The 15,495-nt window shown below is 40.1% G+C and overlaps 1 long non-coding RNA gene across 1 annotated transcript in view; it reads right to left on the bottom strand.

The window, feature by feature from the left end:
- LOC109276545 (uncharacterized) overlaps positions 1–14,684 on the bottom strand; it is a 142,309-nt gene extending 127,625 nt beyond the window's left edge. Inside the window, exons 1-2 of the long non-coding RNA XR_008424551.1 lie at positions 13,810–14,684; positions 12,914–12,951 (exon numbers count right to left, since the gene is read on the bottom strand). This is a non-coding gene — a long non-coding RNA (uncharacterized LOC109276545). The remainder of the gene's footprint in view (positions 1–12,913; positions 12,952–13,809) is intronic.
- Positions 14,685–15,495: the final 811 nt, after the last annotated feature.

The following is a 15,495-nucleotide window of genomic DNA, read 5'->3' as shown; positions in this document are numbered from 1 at the left end:
GATGCTTGAGAAGGATGTCCACTGAACCCCTGTGCACTGTTGGGGGACTGTGAACTGGCACATCCATTATGGAAAAAAAGCATAGTTTCCTCAAAAAGTTCAAACCAGAAATACCATACAATCCAGCAATTCTACTTCTGTATATTTATCCAAACACCAAAGACACTAATCTGAAAAGATACACGCATCCCTACATTTACTGTAGCATTATTTGCAATAACCAAGATATGGAAGCACCCTCCGTGTCCATCGGTAGACGAATGGACAAAGATGTGGCATAAATACACAAGTGGCTATTACTCAGCCATTAAAACAAATAAATAAAATCCTGCCATTATTCACAACATGGATGGACCCTGAGGATATTACACTAAGTGAAATCAGTAAGACCAAGACAAATACCACATAACTTCACTTATATATGGAATGTAAAATTCAAAAAAAGACAAACACTTCAAACAAATTGGTGGTTGCCACAGGGAAGGGGGATAAGGGAGATAACAGAAATAGGTGAAGGAGATTAGGAGTAACAAACTTCTGGTTACAAGTCACAACGATGACAAGCACACCATAGGGAATATAGTCAATACTGTACTAACTGTGACAACTTAACTTTTACACTTAACATGAGCACTTCGTAACATGTGCAGTTGTCAAATCACTATGTTGTACATCTGAAACTATTATTTGTCAACTGTACTTAAATTAAAAGTTTAATAAAGGAGGATGCCCACCGGTCACCAGCAGCAGGACAATGCTACATACCTCCCTCACCAGACACAGACACACACACACACACACACACACACTATGACAACTAGAAGTGAGAGTGGTAACCTATGTTCTTACTATGTTCTTAACCAGGCACTACCTGTTCTCAACTCCTAGCTGCTAAAGTTGGAGAAAAAGCAGATCAAATTGCCTCCCCACCCTAGATCCCCCAGCCGGTGGGGGCAACGGGGTCGGGGAGATTTGAATCCTATAATAGCAATACTAATGGTCTCAAGCACATGTAGCATTTATATGCCAGGAACTCTTAAGTGCCTTACAGGTTCTAATTTCATCCTCAAGTTTTAGGAGGTGGAAATTAGTGTCCTTATGCAATAGGGTAGAGATTTAGTTTACACACAGCTATGAGCAAAAAAAAAAAAAAAAAAAAAAAAAAAAAGTGTCTAGCTCTCAGAAGTCTATATTCTTAAGCAGTACTCTCTACTCAAGAAAAAGTCCAGCTCTAAACGGCAGAACTAGACTAAAAACAACTGGGAAGCAGACCATCCCAAGATGCCCTTATAAGGGAACGCAGTTGAATAGAAACAGGGGCTGTGGATGAAAAATAAAACCATTTCATACTAAACAGAGACTGCAGAGATGAAGTCACTTCTCAGGCCAGACAGAAAATTGGTAAAATGGGTTTTACTAGTCCTTACCCTGTTCTTGTCATGCCAACAATTGCTGGGCCCCAGGTCACTTCTTGCTGACACTCCTATCCCAGCGAGGTCTCTTAAATCCCACCACTTGGATGCCACCTGATTGTGGGTCATGTTTCTCTGGAGCCCCATTCTCTCCACACTGTGTCTAATCTCCAGACCTCTCCTCCCTTCAAACTGCTCTACCCTATCACCCAAAGTTCTTATCCGTATTTACTCTAAATCTCTATTTTCCTCTTTTTCAACCCTAAGAATTCCAAGTTTACTATGCATCACTGTATACTACAAAAACAACATAGACCTAGAAATTAGGGCAAATTTGGAGGACAGAAAAAAAGGCTCAACCTAGATCCTAGCTCTGTAACTCAGGATTCATGAGAAGTAAGGGCCCCCAAAAGACCCCTCATCTCAGGCAGATACTGCAATTCCTTTAACTTTTATGGCTGTATCGGAAGCAAATTTCTCCTGAATAATGGGTATGCCCTGCAGCACATCTGTAATACATAAAAGACCCAGCTCCTCAGAAGTCAGGTTGTATTTACACAAAGAAAAAAAAAAATCTCCCCAAATCCTCAGACATGCACACACATGTGTGCACACACACAGGGCAAGTTAAAATATATACATGTTCTAGGAAGACTTTATAGGGATTACAGCTCATTTACCACTACCTAAGACAGAAAAGCTTGTCATATCTTCTTAGATATTCCCCTTGAGGTACTACAGAAATTGGCTTTTGTTTCAAAACCATTTTTCTGAGATGCTCACTACCCGTACTTCTTCCCTACAGTAACCCTTGTTACAGCTCAGGCCTGAAATCTGTATATGGTTCCTAACCGAGGACATGCCTGAGGAGTTTGAATTTGCATGATCACATCAGGAAATCTTTCCTGTAAGGACGTGTACTGACCTCATGGCGGATTTTCATTCATGCAACACTAAAAATGTTTTCCTGCAGTGTCGATTCAGCTCTGTCCATTAGAAAGCAGGTCACTTGGCTGCCCTACTGAGCTCCTCCACAACCAGTCAGGGAGAAGACAGAAATGAGTCAGCATTCAGCACAGACTAAAATGCTCCACAAATTTGTTTTCCAAGGAGAATGCCAGTACCTGATAGCTATCCCTAGACTTGTTAACAATACCTTCAGATAAACACATTCTAACAACATTATGGAGCTATCAGCTAGAGCCAAGAACTTAGAATTTGTTATGCATCAGGCACATGGTATTTCACTTTCCAAATACTAAGTTATATATGCTTCATCACAAATAGGACAGACATTAAAATAAATTGGCAATATCGTCTTAATTCTACCTCAGAGAGTAAATATTGAGCACTACATCCCACATCTAACCAATAGTGTTGCCAATTTAGTGGAAAATTTTAGCTTTCCAATTTTGCTATGTAACTACCATTTCTTAGGCTTTAAGCAGGAAAAAAAAAAAAAAAAAAAAGATGTAGGCCCTAATATGACTGTCAGAATATGAATCAGTGCACAACAGGTGCTGAAATGCTAAAACCTTAAGAAGAAATCTTGAATACACTGAATGTCTCCATGTGATTTTTTTAAACCACGCAATGCATTGTTCCTTCTATCCTGAGCTATCTAAGCCACTGCTCTGATAAGATTCTTGCCATTATGACACAACTCAGCCAATGATCTGAAAGGCATGAAAATAATCCAAATGTCCATATAAAGGAAGCGCTTATAACACTTTTAGATTGGAAGTCATTTTCACAAACTTGGATCCACATCCTGTAACATTCCTGAAGACTGCTGTTTTCTGAAAAGGACCATTTATGCCAGTTGAGAAGAATATTTCATTTACAGACACAGCTTAAAAAAATGTGAGCCAAAATTCTTGTTTATGATTATTTACAAAGTTATTTTACCTGTGTGCAGTAAATATGCAGTATATATAAGGAAAATGAACTTATTTGATAGTCACTACAGTTCTTTAACATTACAAAGTCAACAATGGAGTAACTGATCATTAAAATTGTCTGTTTAGAAAAAGTGAACAGACCTATGCCTTAAAAAAAAAAAAAAAAAAAAAAACCTTAAATACATTCTAGGGATCTCTCCCAGGTTACAATTATGTATCCTTATCTACTTAATTCATTCTTTGCTAATTTGTAATGTAACCATCTAAATAGGTTGCAAGCCTTTAGACCACACTAAGCAGGTCAGCTTCCAAGGCAAGATGGTTTCAACAGCACGTCTCCCTAGAAGGCCTCCCACCAGAAGATTAAACCAAGCTGCTCCAGCTCCTAGCTTCTCTTAGAAGTCACCTGTGGAAACAATCTAGAGGCTCCTGATTCTTCCATTTTTAAACTTTACTTTAGAGAGGGACAGGAGAGAGGCAGAGGAGAGAGAGAGAATCTTAAGCAGGCTCCACCCTTAGCACACAGGCCAATCCCACAACCCTGGGATCATCACCTGAGCGGAAAGCAAGAGTCAGGCACTCAACCGACTGGGACACCCAGGTGACCCTTCCATCTCTATAAAAACAGGGCTTCCAAGTAAAAGCTTACACACTTGAACTAAGTTTCCAAATCCAATATGGGTTCATAAGCACTCACACGGTGTACTCAAATGCTCGATCAGCTTTGCTGCCTTCACTTCATTCACCCTTTGTCTCCTCTCACCCCGCCTCCAATTCACCACCACAGGCTGCATTACGGTAATTAGAGAGAGAAATCCAATGTGTGACCCTAAAAACTTGTCCCCTACCTCCCTTACCAGAACCATTTTGCCACTTAACCAGGATGACCTGAGTCACATTTCTGAAGTTAGATTTTTCATTTGAGAAAATTCAAAGATAAATCGACAGTAGAATCCTATATAAAACATTCAGTCATCAAACCTCCGTTAAATGCTCGACAGATGAAGGTATTTTAAAGTCACTCTATTTCCCTTTCTTTACTAAAAAATGTTACATTGTTGATGCCTATTGTTAAATAAGATACCGAACTTATTTTTGACATTAAAACATTTCCTGAAAAATGTTCCTTTTCAGGCAAGTTTAGATAATTTAAATATCTTTTGAAAGGATTAATGTGCTTATATTCACATCAGCATAATATAGAGAGAGAAATACTAAAGTATCTGTGCTAAGCTTGAGAAAATTATTTTCTCACAATAGTTTATATATAATGAGGTGGGTGAGAAAGAGGATTTGAAATGTGTAACTAGAAATTATAAGCTTGTTAGAATAATTTTTGTATACTTCTCACCAACAGAACTAGATTGAATTACAGTGTGTGAGGAGTTTTGAACAAAATTTCCACTTCTGAGTAGGAAGTACAAAACACATCTATTCACAATTACTCCATATATAAATGTTTGAAAAAATTTCTAAAATAGTGTTCAGCTCATCTAAAATTTCACACTGAACTCACATAAATTCTAGGATTTAAGATTATGTCTGTCTCCCACAGGGCATCAAAATAATTCATCGAGTAAGAGCATAATTTCCACCTTAAACCTTTAAAGAAAGAGCTCTAAAATGGATAAATTGCAAGTGACAGAAACCCTATCCCTAAACACCAGATTATTTTAAAAGAAATTTGTTCACTATGTACTTAACAAGTGCAAGAGTGGGTCAGTCTAGAGGTCCGTATGCTGGGAAACACGTCTCCCACCTCTCCGCTGGTGTCCACTACAATTAAGTGGACCTTCCCAACAAGGTGAGAATAAGATTAATGACAACTGCAAGCTCACAGATCACCAGTTCAGCAAGCCCAGCAGAAAGAGCACACTTTTTCCCCGATACTGCCAAAAGATCGAGGTTGAACGGACTTAGGCCTGGAGTTGTAGGCAGATCTGTCCCACCCAGGCCACGTGGACCAGGGGCAAGCCAGGTATCATCTTCCAAAGACAAATCAGGCCCTGCTTCCACCCAATAGACACAAAAGCCCATTTCCCCCTCCATGAAGCCCTTCAAGAATATGGACTACTCACCCATCACAGAGCGTCTCCTGAAGCTGGCAATCCCCGACCGCCTCATCTGGCTCACCGTGACTCTTCTCTACGCCTTCCAGAAGGCCAAGGCCGAGCTCAGACTACCAACAAGGAGTTCCAGCCGCAGGAACGGTGGGACTCCCAGCCTATCACCTGCATCTGGCAGAACTGCACTGTCCGCGTGCACACTAGCGCTACTAAGCACATCGGACACCTCCCAAGCCCAGGCTCCAAGGCGGCAGCGAATGCGTGGCATGACTGGGGTGCTCCCGGCCTCTGCGGTCTTTTACCAGTACCTGGTGAGCATCCCTCTGCGCATGTTCCACCTCTAGGCCTTCCTGGTCGGGGATGCTGAGCTGGGGCTACGACTGCATTCCGGTCACGTGGCTGACGCTCACCCTGCGCAGCCGCAGCATTGACGTGCTCGCGCACGGCCAAGACCACTGCGGGCTCACTACGATGTAGCCCTGCCCTCCCCTCTGCTACCTGGTCCCACTTCACTGCGGGCCCTCTGGGGATGGGACGGGCTGCCAGCTGCCCATCTCTGACCCCTAGGAGGCCTGTCTGCCTCTATGAGGGTCCCTGCTGCCCCTCCAGGGATGGCAGGCGGGGCACAGGCCAGCATCCGCAGAAGACAGCAGCACCCTGGGGAAATAGTGCTGATCCTGCCCAAGGGGCTCACAGTGGCAATAAAATGCTGGGGGTAGGGTGGGCATTCCTGCAATACCTTGACATCAAATAAATAACATGAGAAGCCTTAAAGGAATAAAGCCCATCTCCTGCATCTACCAAGACAAAGAAAAGAAGCGTCATTCAGCCACACAGCAGAACAGAGAAGCCTGTTTTACAGAAAAATACGAACCTCGTCTTCTGGTATCTCCACATAATGCAAGGATATAAGGTTCTCACATCTAGAAATTCAAATCTGAATAACCCAGCCACAAGACTTAATTCTGGTAAGAAATTATCTGTAGATTTCAACTGGGTATTAATTATAAATTATAATTGCCTAAGGACATTTCTTCTCTGTTGCCTTTAGCTAGAAGTTATATTAACTTGTATTGTTATTTACTTCTGTACCTATTTTAGGACAAGCACTATGCTTGACCTATCATTTTTCCCTCATGGAATGCTGTCTAGTACAATATCATTTAGGCATTTATTATTTAATATTTATTGATGTGCCTTGGCATTTAACATTGTAAAAAAGATCTGGTTCTCTTTCAGTTTTCATCATTAGGCCCCATGAAGAAGAGAAACTGCATAGGGAAAGGAGCAAAGTTTGTGAGTGCAGGCATATCTGCATTTTTGAGAGTTCATTATTTAGATTTTCTACAGGAAAAAAAAATGATTTCTCTTCAACTTGCACGTTTGTTGCTTGAAAGTTTGTGGGCTGCTTACAACACAAATACAAAAACTGAATTTAAGAGAAATAATGCATTCTTACTTCTTGATAAGTCACTTTATAGCATTGGAACCAAAATGCAAATTGTAGTCATTTGCTATAAGTGGTTTCCATTAAGATAACAAAACTATAAAACATTGTGGGGTGTTTTTTTTGGTCAAATCTTTTTATAATTTATACCTAGCACTGGTAAGATACATTATTATTTAGCCCATTATTTGTACTAAGTGTTTGCAGATGCTTCATTATGCTTTTCTAAAACTCATTATTACCATTTCCTCATTTGAATCAATTGAGACCTAACTTTCTCTATTTAGGAGACTAAGTCTAAATCAAGGAGGTTGTGTGTAATTATTATAATTCACCTGTGATCATTGAGGTATGTTGAATGAGAATATATCACAAATTCTAATGATCAAAAAACCATATTACAAGTCAAAAAAGTCAAAAAGCTAATAAATCTATACTCTTAAAACAGGTTGGACTTTTCATGCCACTTTGAAGATAAGACCACATTCCTGCCTGTCATGTTGATAAGCAATATTAACATCAACTCAAGTGACCACATTTATTTAGAGCCTGAGAAAGGACACCCTTCCAGAATTTGCTCCAACAGCAGCTTGAAACCTTACCATTCTCCAATGGTAAGGAGAATTAGTCCTTCAATTCAAGACTTTGTGGGGGAGGGGAGAGGGTAGACGAACACTCCAGGAACAGTTGAAAGAAGCAACTAAAAAGGGAGTTGAGGCCACACCAAGTACTTCATACCTTCCCTTAGATCAACCCTCACTGCTCCTTCATTTATACCCATGCACAAAAGCAAGCACAAATAGCCAACGCTCAAGAACTGAAAGTAGTAGTCAGTAAAATAGATATCACTAGAACACTGACCAGCCACAATTCCCAGACCTCAGTCCAGGTTGGAAGAGGGAGTAGTGGCTAGCTGGGGGCTGGAGGGGTAAGAAGTGATTTCACTGTACCTGTGTTTGGATGCCTTTGAAGACTCATCATAAAATGGTAGACTTTCCCTGGGGGGGAAACAGCACATGAAAAATGGAATTAGCACCATGTTAAACTTTACTACACATTTTAACTTTCTTTCCAGTATGACACAGTAGTAAGAATTTAGATAGGTAGACACAGATAGAATCTTTAAAACAGTACCTTTTGAGTAGGTCCTAGAAAATTTTGAATTTGTTTCCTTCCCCTTAGCCAACAGTAGCACTTCTTTTTTTAAGAGAAATCATGTTTTTTTTTAATTTACATCTTAGTTAGCATATAGAACAGTAGCCCTTATAGTCCTGTGCATTGTTCTGCACTAGAAAGCAGAGTTCTTGACAAATTCATTTAGATTAAAAATCTTATTTTCCCTATTTAACCAATGACTCTACATATGGTAAATAAATTTGATTATAATTCTTTAATTTTTTACTGTTTATTTTTTTTAGACAGTGAGAGACAGAAATGAGGGAGGAGCGGGGAGAGGGGGAGAGGGGGAGAGGGGGAGAGGGGGAGAGGGGGAGAGGGGGAGAGGGGGAGAGGGGGAGAGGGGGAGAGGGGGAGAGGGGAGACACAGAATCTGAAGTAGGTTACAGGCTCTGAGCTGTCAGCATAGAGCCTGACATGGGGCTCAAACAGTGGAACCATGAGATCATGACCTGAGCTGAAATCAGACATTTAACCAACTGAGCCACCGAGGCGCCCCTGATTAGAATTCTAAGGGTCATGATCAGTGAATCACATTTTTAGGTTATTCCCAAAATTTTTTAAGCATGAGAGTTAAACACTCAAGTATACTTTTTAAAAGTCACCAGAAAATGCCCCCCCGGAACAGCTGGACACCATGAAAAACCATAATCCATATTGTTCGTATGAAAATGAAACAGTACAATCTCCTGATTTGGCCTTCAATATTGAAGTAACATAGCCAATTACAGAGGAACATTCTGATAGGTATAGGAAAAGGAATCATTTATTCAGAAAGTTCTTTGGAGCACATTCTATTCCATATGGCTCTTCCAAGGAAATCCCAAATTTGAAGAGAGCAGCCCATTCATTTAGGTAGCTTCCAACATATTTTAAAAATTAATGTGTAAAGAAATGCCCTAGGAAGGCTTTTCATTTTTAAACCGAGTAACTTGCCTGTATTAGCTGCCACCAGAATACTCATAATAAAATCTGAAATTTACAATGTTCCAAGAACTCTACAAATGTGCATATTGTTTAAGTAGTTGTGACAGAAACCACATGATCTGCAAAGCCTTAAATATTAACTATCTGGCTTACCCCGCTGGAAAAGAAGTTTGCTAACCCAGGACCAAACGAAAGCTAATGATTTTTTTTTAACCTCTTCCCTGCTTCATTGCTTTGGTTAAATGTTGGTTTCTATTGTTGAGTAGTCAAAACTATCAGTATTTAAATTCTGCAGTTCGAATCTACTTAAGAATCAACAATCTCCCATCAGCTGTCATAAATTTATACTTTGCTGACAAAAATCTCTACACAGCCCCTTCTCATCTAGATCATACACCTGCTTTCTAGGTACTCCTATGATGCAGGTCTCATCTGACTTTTATAAGGAAGATACAGGACCACCTTGGAGCTATAGCATCTGTTTCCAATTATCTAACAGCAAATGATTAGGCAATTAGACATTTTAAAGTCTATTTTTTTTTTATCTATGTAGCTAGTAAACTCTAAATTTTGGTCCCTGATCTCACTTGTAGAGACCATGTTTTTTCCATGAAAGGTGGTGGTTTCTGGGCCAACATGCCCTTAGAAGGGGTCGGCACTAAAAGAATCCTTTTAAGGGACTGAGGTAGCACATTGGGAAGGAAAATGTGGACTAGCTATTTATAATCTATTTACCCCCTTCATCTGAACAATTGAAAAACTCCTACAGCCGCCTGCCTGTCCATCTTTCTATTTCTCTTTTTTTCCTTTTCCTTCTTTTCTCATCTCCTGGAGAAAAAAAAGTGGATCCAGATTATCAGAAAAGAAAAAACAATAGAGAATCATTAGTTCAGTTCCTTCTCTGCTTACACGCTGGCCCCAGCCCTGTCCTTAAAGCTAACACTGCCATGCATTTTGCTGTGAGATAAGTCACAAACTCAACATAAAAGTCACCAAAAAAACAAAAACAAAAACCAGCAAAATGTCCTAGAGATTTCAGCTACATGCATTATGTACTCACTAATTAACACAAAGCCTAAAGAGTAACCTATAGAAGCCATTAGGTCTAAACCAAAAGGAAATCATACTGTTTCAAACAGAAATGTTAATAAATATGGAAATCCTGACCTATAGCTCAAGGGTGTTGTCAGTATTCAAATTACAGTTTGAGTCAAGGCAGGAAGAAACAAGGTAAAAAAGAGGACAGCACAGAGATTAAGAGGATGCTAGAAGAACTATTGAAAATGTGGCACGATCTTCAGGAGGAATGACCTTTACCTCTGGCAATAAAGAAGTCTTTGGAGACTTTAGCTCAGATCCTTTCCACAGAGCAAAGGGAGCAGAAGGTGGATATTCACACCCATGGAAAATAGAAGTAGAAGCAGACTCTTCAGATCCAAAGGACAAAGATAAATAAAAGAGTAAAGCTCTAAAGCTTAAAAACCCAAGGCTCCTTCGTGCCCATGTTTCATACTTTCCTATCCCTCTGCAATACAGTAGCCCTAATTAAAAGCAGTAATTGAAAGAGGGACAGAGAGGAAGGGCGACCAGAGAAGAGAAAAGAAAAGGAGAGTAGGCCACGGGGCAGGTAAAGAACATGAGCAAGAATGAGCTGGATACCCAGAGTCGAAGACAGAAAGCTGACTGGAAAACAGATGGGATTGGGAAACAAATTTAGTAGAAAAGCAGATTTGTGAAAAGAGGGAAAAACAGCACTGGGGAGGCAGGAACGGATGGAATGAAAAACAACAGAGAAGGACCTATGGAAAATCCCCAAAAGGAAGCAAGGAGGAGGAGGAAGTAAAAGCAAAAATAAAAGGAGAGAAGGGATTAACCCAAAAGCAGTTTAGGTTTGTTTACCAACTAGTATTACAAAAAACTAGTTGAAAATAACCCCAGAAATTTGAAACCACAGTGAAACTGTATGTTATTTTAAATTTTACCTCAAAAGAGAGTGATACGAATTTTAAGATCTTAGGCTCTGGATGGGAGAAGATTAGGATAAGGCTGAGATTTGAAGTACAGATTGTGTAAATTCCAGAGAGTTCAGGAAAAGAAACCTCTTTCAACATAACTGGCTATTCAAGGGCAGTTACAGGAAAAAGAATCATCAAATGTCGAGAATGGTGTTCTTTTAACATGCTCTAGGGTAGAACGCATCTTTACTAGTCAATCCACCTGCAGCAAGAAATGGAGAATAAAAAATTGCACTGTTACTGTGTGCCCAGCACAAAGTAAGGGCTCATTAAATATTTACTGATAGAATGAACTCATCTTTTTTATTATTACGGTGAAATAAATATCATGGGTTAAGGACATTTGAAATCCCAATTCAGAGTTGTAAGAGGCAACTAAATCTTTCTAAAACCGTAACAAGGTATGAGCCAAGGTATTGCTTAAAAGGGATCACCACTTGTTGAACTACTATGTGTAGAACAAGATTCTAAGCACTTTCTTATCTTATTTAATCTTCCCAGCACACCTGGAAGATGATGATTATTCTCTCCAATCAACAGTTTCAAAAACTAAGACTCAAGGAATTTTAGTGTATCACTCACTAGCCAATAAGGACTTTTGAGGACTGGAACTTGTGTGCCAGAAATAAATTACACAAAGCCAGGGGTTTTAGCCTATTTTGGTCCCTGTTGTTTCTTCCTAGATAAATGCCTGACACAAAGAAGAAACTAGACAAGTACTTATTGAACAAATACATAAGTGAATGAATGCCTATGTATGATCAGACAACTGATCATATGGCTAGGGGAAAAAAATACATAATCTTGCCAACTGGTCTCATTTTAAATTCATGATGGTAAACCTCCAAAGTGGACTCCTAGCCTTGACATAGAAATCCAAGTTCTTTCAGTCCCGTGTGTGTGTGTGTGTGTGTGTGTGTGTGTGTGTGTATATATATATATATGAAAGTATTTAAAACTGTGAGTCAGGATGAGATCACTTCACGTAAGTGCAGGGAAAAAAAAAAAAAGATCTAATGTTTAAAAGCCAGAGAGACCAGGAAAAAAAAATTGAAAATAATTTTAAGAGCAGCTAGTGTGGCAGGGCAAGACTTAAGAGAATGGTATCCCAGCAGCAAAGAGAAGGGAGTATTTCAAAAAGGGGATAATTAGTCGGTTTCTCTAAGAAACACATGTGCATGCAGGTTTCCTAGGGACTGCTCTCAGGATTAGCACCTGTAAGGAACTGGGAAACACAGGACAGTGCAGAGGGCTTGACTAACGTACAGGGAACTGGAAAGTTAGGATAGATAGTCCCCTACCCTCTTGAAGCAAGATGCCCGCATACACCTCTCATTGGATTCAGCTGGTCTCAAAATTACCTAATACCTCTCCTGCTTCACTTTCTATTATCTAGATTCACCTTACCCTGGGAGTAAATCCCAAATTCCCCTCCAGACGAATAATTAAAGTCTCAGTACAACCTGAACAGAGAAGTGCTAAATCTGCTGAGAAAGGGACTTCACAGAAAAGAGGGGCAGGACTTGGCAACACGTTTACTCTTCCATTTTCACTGTAAGTTTCCTCCAACACTGGGTTGTGTGTAGTCTACATCAGTGACATAGTGCTTGCCCTCTCACCTTGAGCATTTATGCCATCAGATGGCACCAACTATTTTACCTCCTTACAGCAGCTATAAACAGTCTCAGGGAGGCTTGCTCAGACCTCGAGGATTTTGGCTTCTGGGTCCATACCATTCTTTCCAATACTATTTTGGTCCTAATTCTTAGAGAGTTCAATATCCACAAAGCTCATTTCAGTTGCAGGACCTCTCTTTCAAGGATCCTGTTGTCTACCCATCCACTCAGGTGTTCATACCTGAGAACTGAGCAATACCAAAAACTGAAACCGTAAGCTGTCTGTAACAACCAGAGAAACAGAACCACTAAAAATTTAACAAATAGAACAGAAATGGGAGCTGGTTACTCACCTTCGGTAAGGCTGTTATCTTCATGTCCAATGCTAGAACTGTCCACAGGGCAGGCAGTTAAAAAGGAAGAATATAAAAATGGAGAGAAAACAAATTAGAACCCACAAGGACAGATGGGAAGCCATTTCAGTCTCTCACCACTTCCAACCTTAAGTTGGGCACCTTGCTGCTGGAGATACTGAGGCCCTCCATGAAGGAGTGAGACACATACCTGACCCAAGGGATGGAGAAGCTGAAGGAGAATCCAGGGGGTGTTGTGGTGGCAGTCTAGCTGCTGCCCAAAGCAATGAGATAACCCAGCAAACAGGCAACAATGTACATGAGCTACAAAGCACGCACCCTCTTTTTGAGCATAGAAATAAGATGACTGTTGCCTTGATCCCACCCTCCCCCTAAATACAAACACGCCAGAAGGTAAGGTGGTTCAGCTGGACCAAATTGGCTCATTGAAAAACCACCATCCCCACCTCCCATAGTTTTAATTTAAACTAGGTACTCCCTGGAAACCAGCTGCTATCTTTCCAGCTCATTACCTCTAGAACTCTCCCAACAGTTCTTTGCTACCACTCTAAAGTGTCCCATAATCCAGCGATCCTTTTAAGGTGCCTCACAGTCACTATATCCTCATTTCCTCTGTACCCAGTTTATTATTGGTATCACCCCCTTGCATAAACCCATATCTCACCTTCCTCTCTCTTTTCATCATGCTCACCTGCTCAAACATCACACACACCGCACATACACACACAATTAAATCCAACTGTCCACTTGTTGCCTGAACCAGCACAGCTGGACTATTACTGCAAAAACAAAAAAAAACAAAAAAACAAAACCAAAAAACAAACAAAAAAAAAACACATAACCATTCGAATAGACCTTACTTTGAGTTCACTCACCTCAGATGAAGTCCTCATGCTCTCCAGCAGCCCTACTATATTTCCCCAGGATACATAGATACACCATCTCAAACTCTCTCCATTTCGGGCTTCTCTTTAACCTTCAAACACAGCCTCCATCTTTCACACTCAGCTCATGATCTTGCTCCTATTTGTATCTGTTATCTACTGCTGCTTAATAAAACATACTGAAAGGTAGCAGCTTAAAACAGGAACAATGATTCAACTCACTGTTCTGTGACTTGGTAATTTGGGCTGTGTTTACTGTGTTCTCAGCTGGGTTCACTCGCAGGTGTGGGCCTCAACTGAGATGGCTGGGAAGGCAGAGGCAGCTGGGCGCCCCATCCACATGGATTTTCACTCTCTGTCATCATTTCTAGAATGAGAATGGAAGCTTCACGACTTCTCAAGGCCTAGGGTTGGAACTGGAAAAATATCACTTCTGCTGCATTCTATGGGACAGAGCAAATCACAGGTCAAATTTAAAGAATTGTGGAAACAGACTTCACCTCTTGATGATAGGTCAGTCTGTGGCTATATTTAGAACCTATCAAATTGTTTTATTACCCATGAAAAGGACAATGGATCACAAATAAGGACAGAAAGCAAAAGAAATGCCATATCCATATTTTTCATTTTACCTATTTTATCAACATTCTCATATAAATACAGATTATCAAAATTTATTCAATATTTGTGCTTTGTGCTTTCTTAATTTAAATATTGATTGAATTAGGGGTGTCTGGGTGGCTCAGTCAGTTGAGTGTCCAACTTTGGCTCAGGTCATGATCTCACAGTTCGTGAGTTTGAGCCCCGCATCAGGCTCTGTGCTGACAGCTCAGAGCCTGGAGCCTGCTTTGGATTCTGTGTCTCCTTCTCTCTCTGCCCCTCCCCTGCTCATGCTCAGTCCCTCTCTCTCTGTAAAATAAATAAACATTTTTTTAAAATTTTAATAAATAAGTATTGATTGAATTGCACATTAAATGTTCTCTGATAGGGATCAGCACAGTATGGTCCACAGGCCAAATACAGACAGTGAATAAAACTTTTGTAAATAAAGTTTTATTGGAACATAGTCATGTTCATTCATTTATGTAAATCTATAACTGTGTTCATACTACGGCAAAGGAGTTGTGTAGTTGCAACAGGATAGTATGACCCATAAAGCCTAAAATATTTATCTGGCCTTTTACAGAATAAATTTGCCAATTCCTGCTTGATGGCATCATTTTTCCATCTCTGAGTAAGCCTATTGATTCTACAAATTCTAGCAGACATGATGTCCATTATTCAAATCCCAGTGGTCTATGCAAAAGAACTACCTCAACAGTGCCACACTTTATAGGCTCAACCTTTGTGTTCCAAGAAATTTCTTTGGTAGGCTTTTCAGATGATGCCACATAAAATGAAATATTTATTCCATATAACAATAGAACCCAAAATCCCCTGCAAAGAACACTTAGTACAGCCACCTTTTCAAATAGCACTAACCCTAAGTAATGCATAAGATCGTCTTTTACTTTATCAAACCATTAATCAAACATAAAAGAGTAATACTTAGATATAGCTCTAAAGTATTATTGCTTCAAAATCATCCGGGGAAGTTACTAACAGGCTGATTCTCAAGCCCCATCCCTCAGATACTACAATCCACTAGGTTTGAAGAATGGCCCAGGAACCTGCATT

Source organism: Panthera pardus, unplaced genomic scaffold (assembly GCF_024362965.1).
Source record: "Panthera pardus isolate Hobbes unplaced genomic scaffold, ASM2436296v1 HiC_scaffold_21, whole genome shotgun sequence".
Taxonomy (NCBI): domain Eukaryota; kingdom Metazoa; phylum Chordata; class Mammalia; order Carnivora; family Felidae; genus Panthera; species Panthera pardus.
Note: the sequence above shows the minus strand (reverse complement) of the source record. Positions and strands in the feature narration are given on the sequence as shown.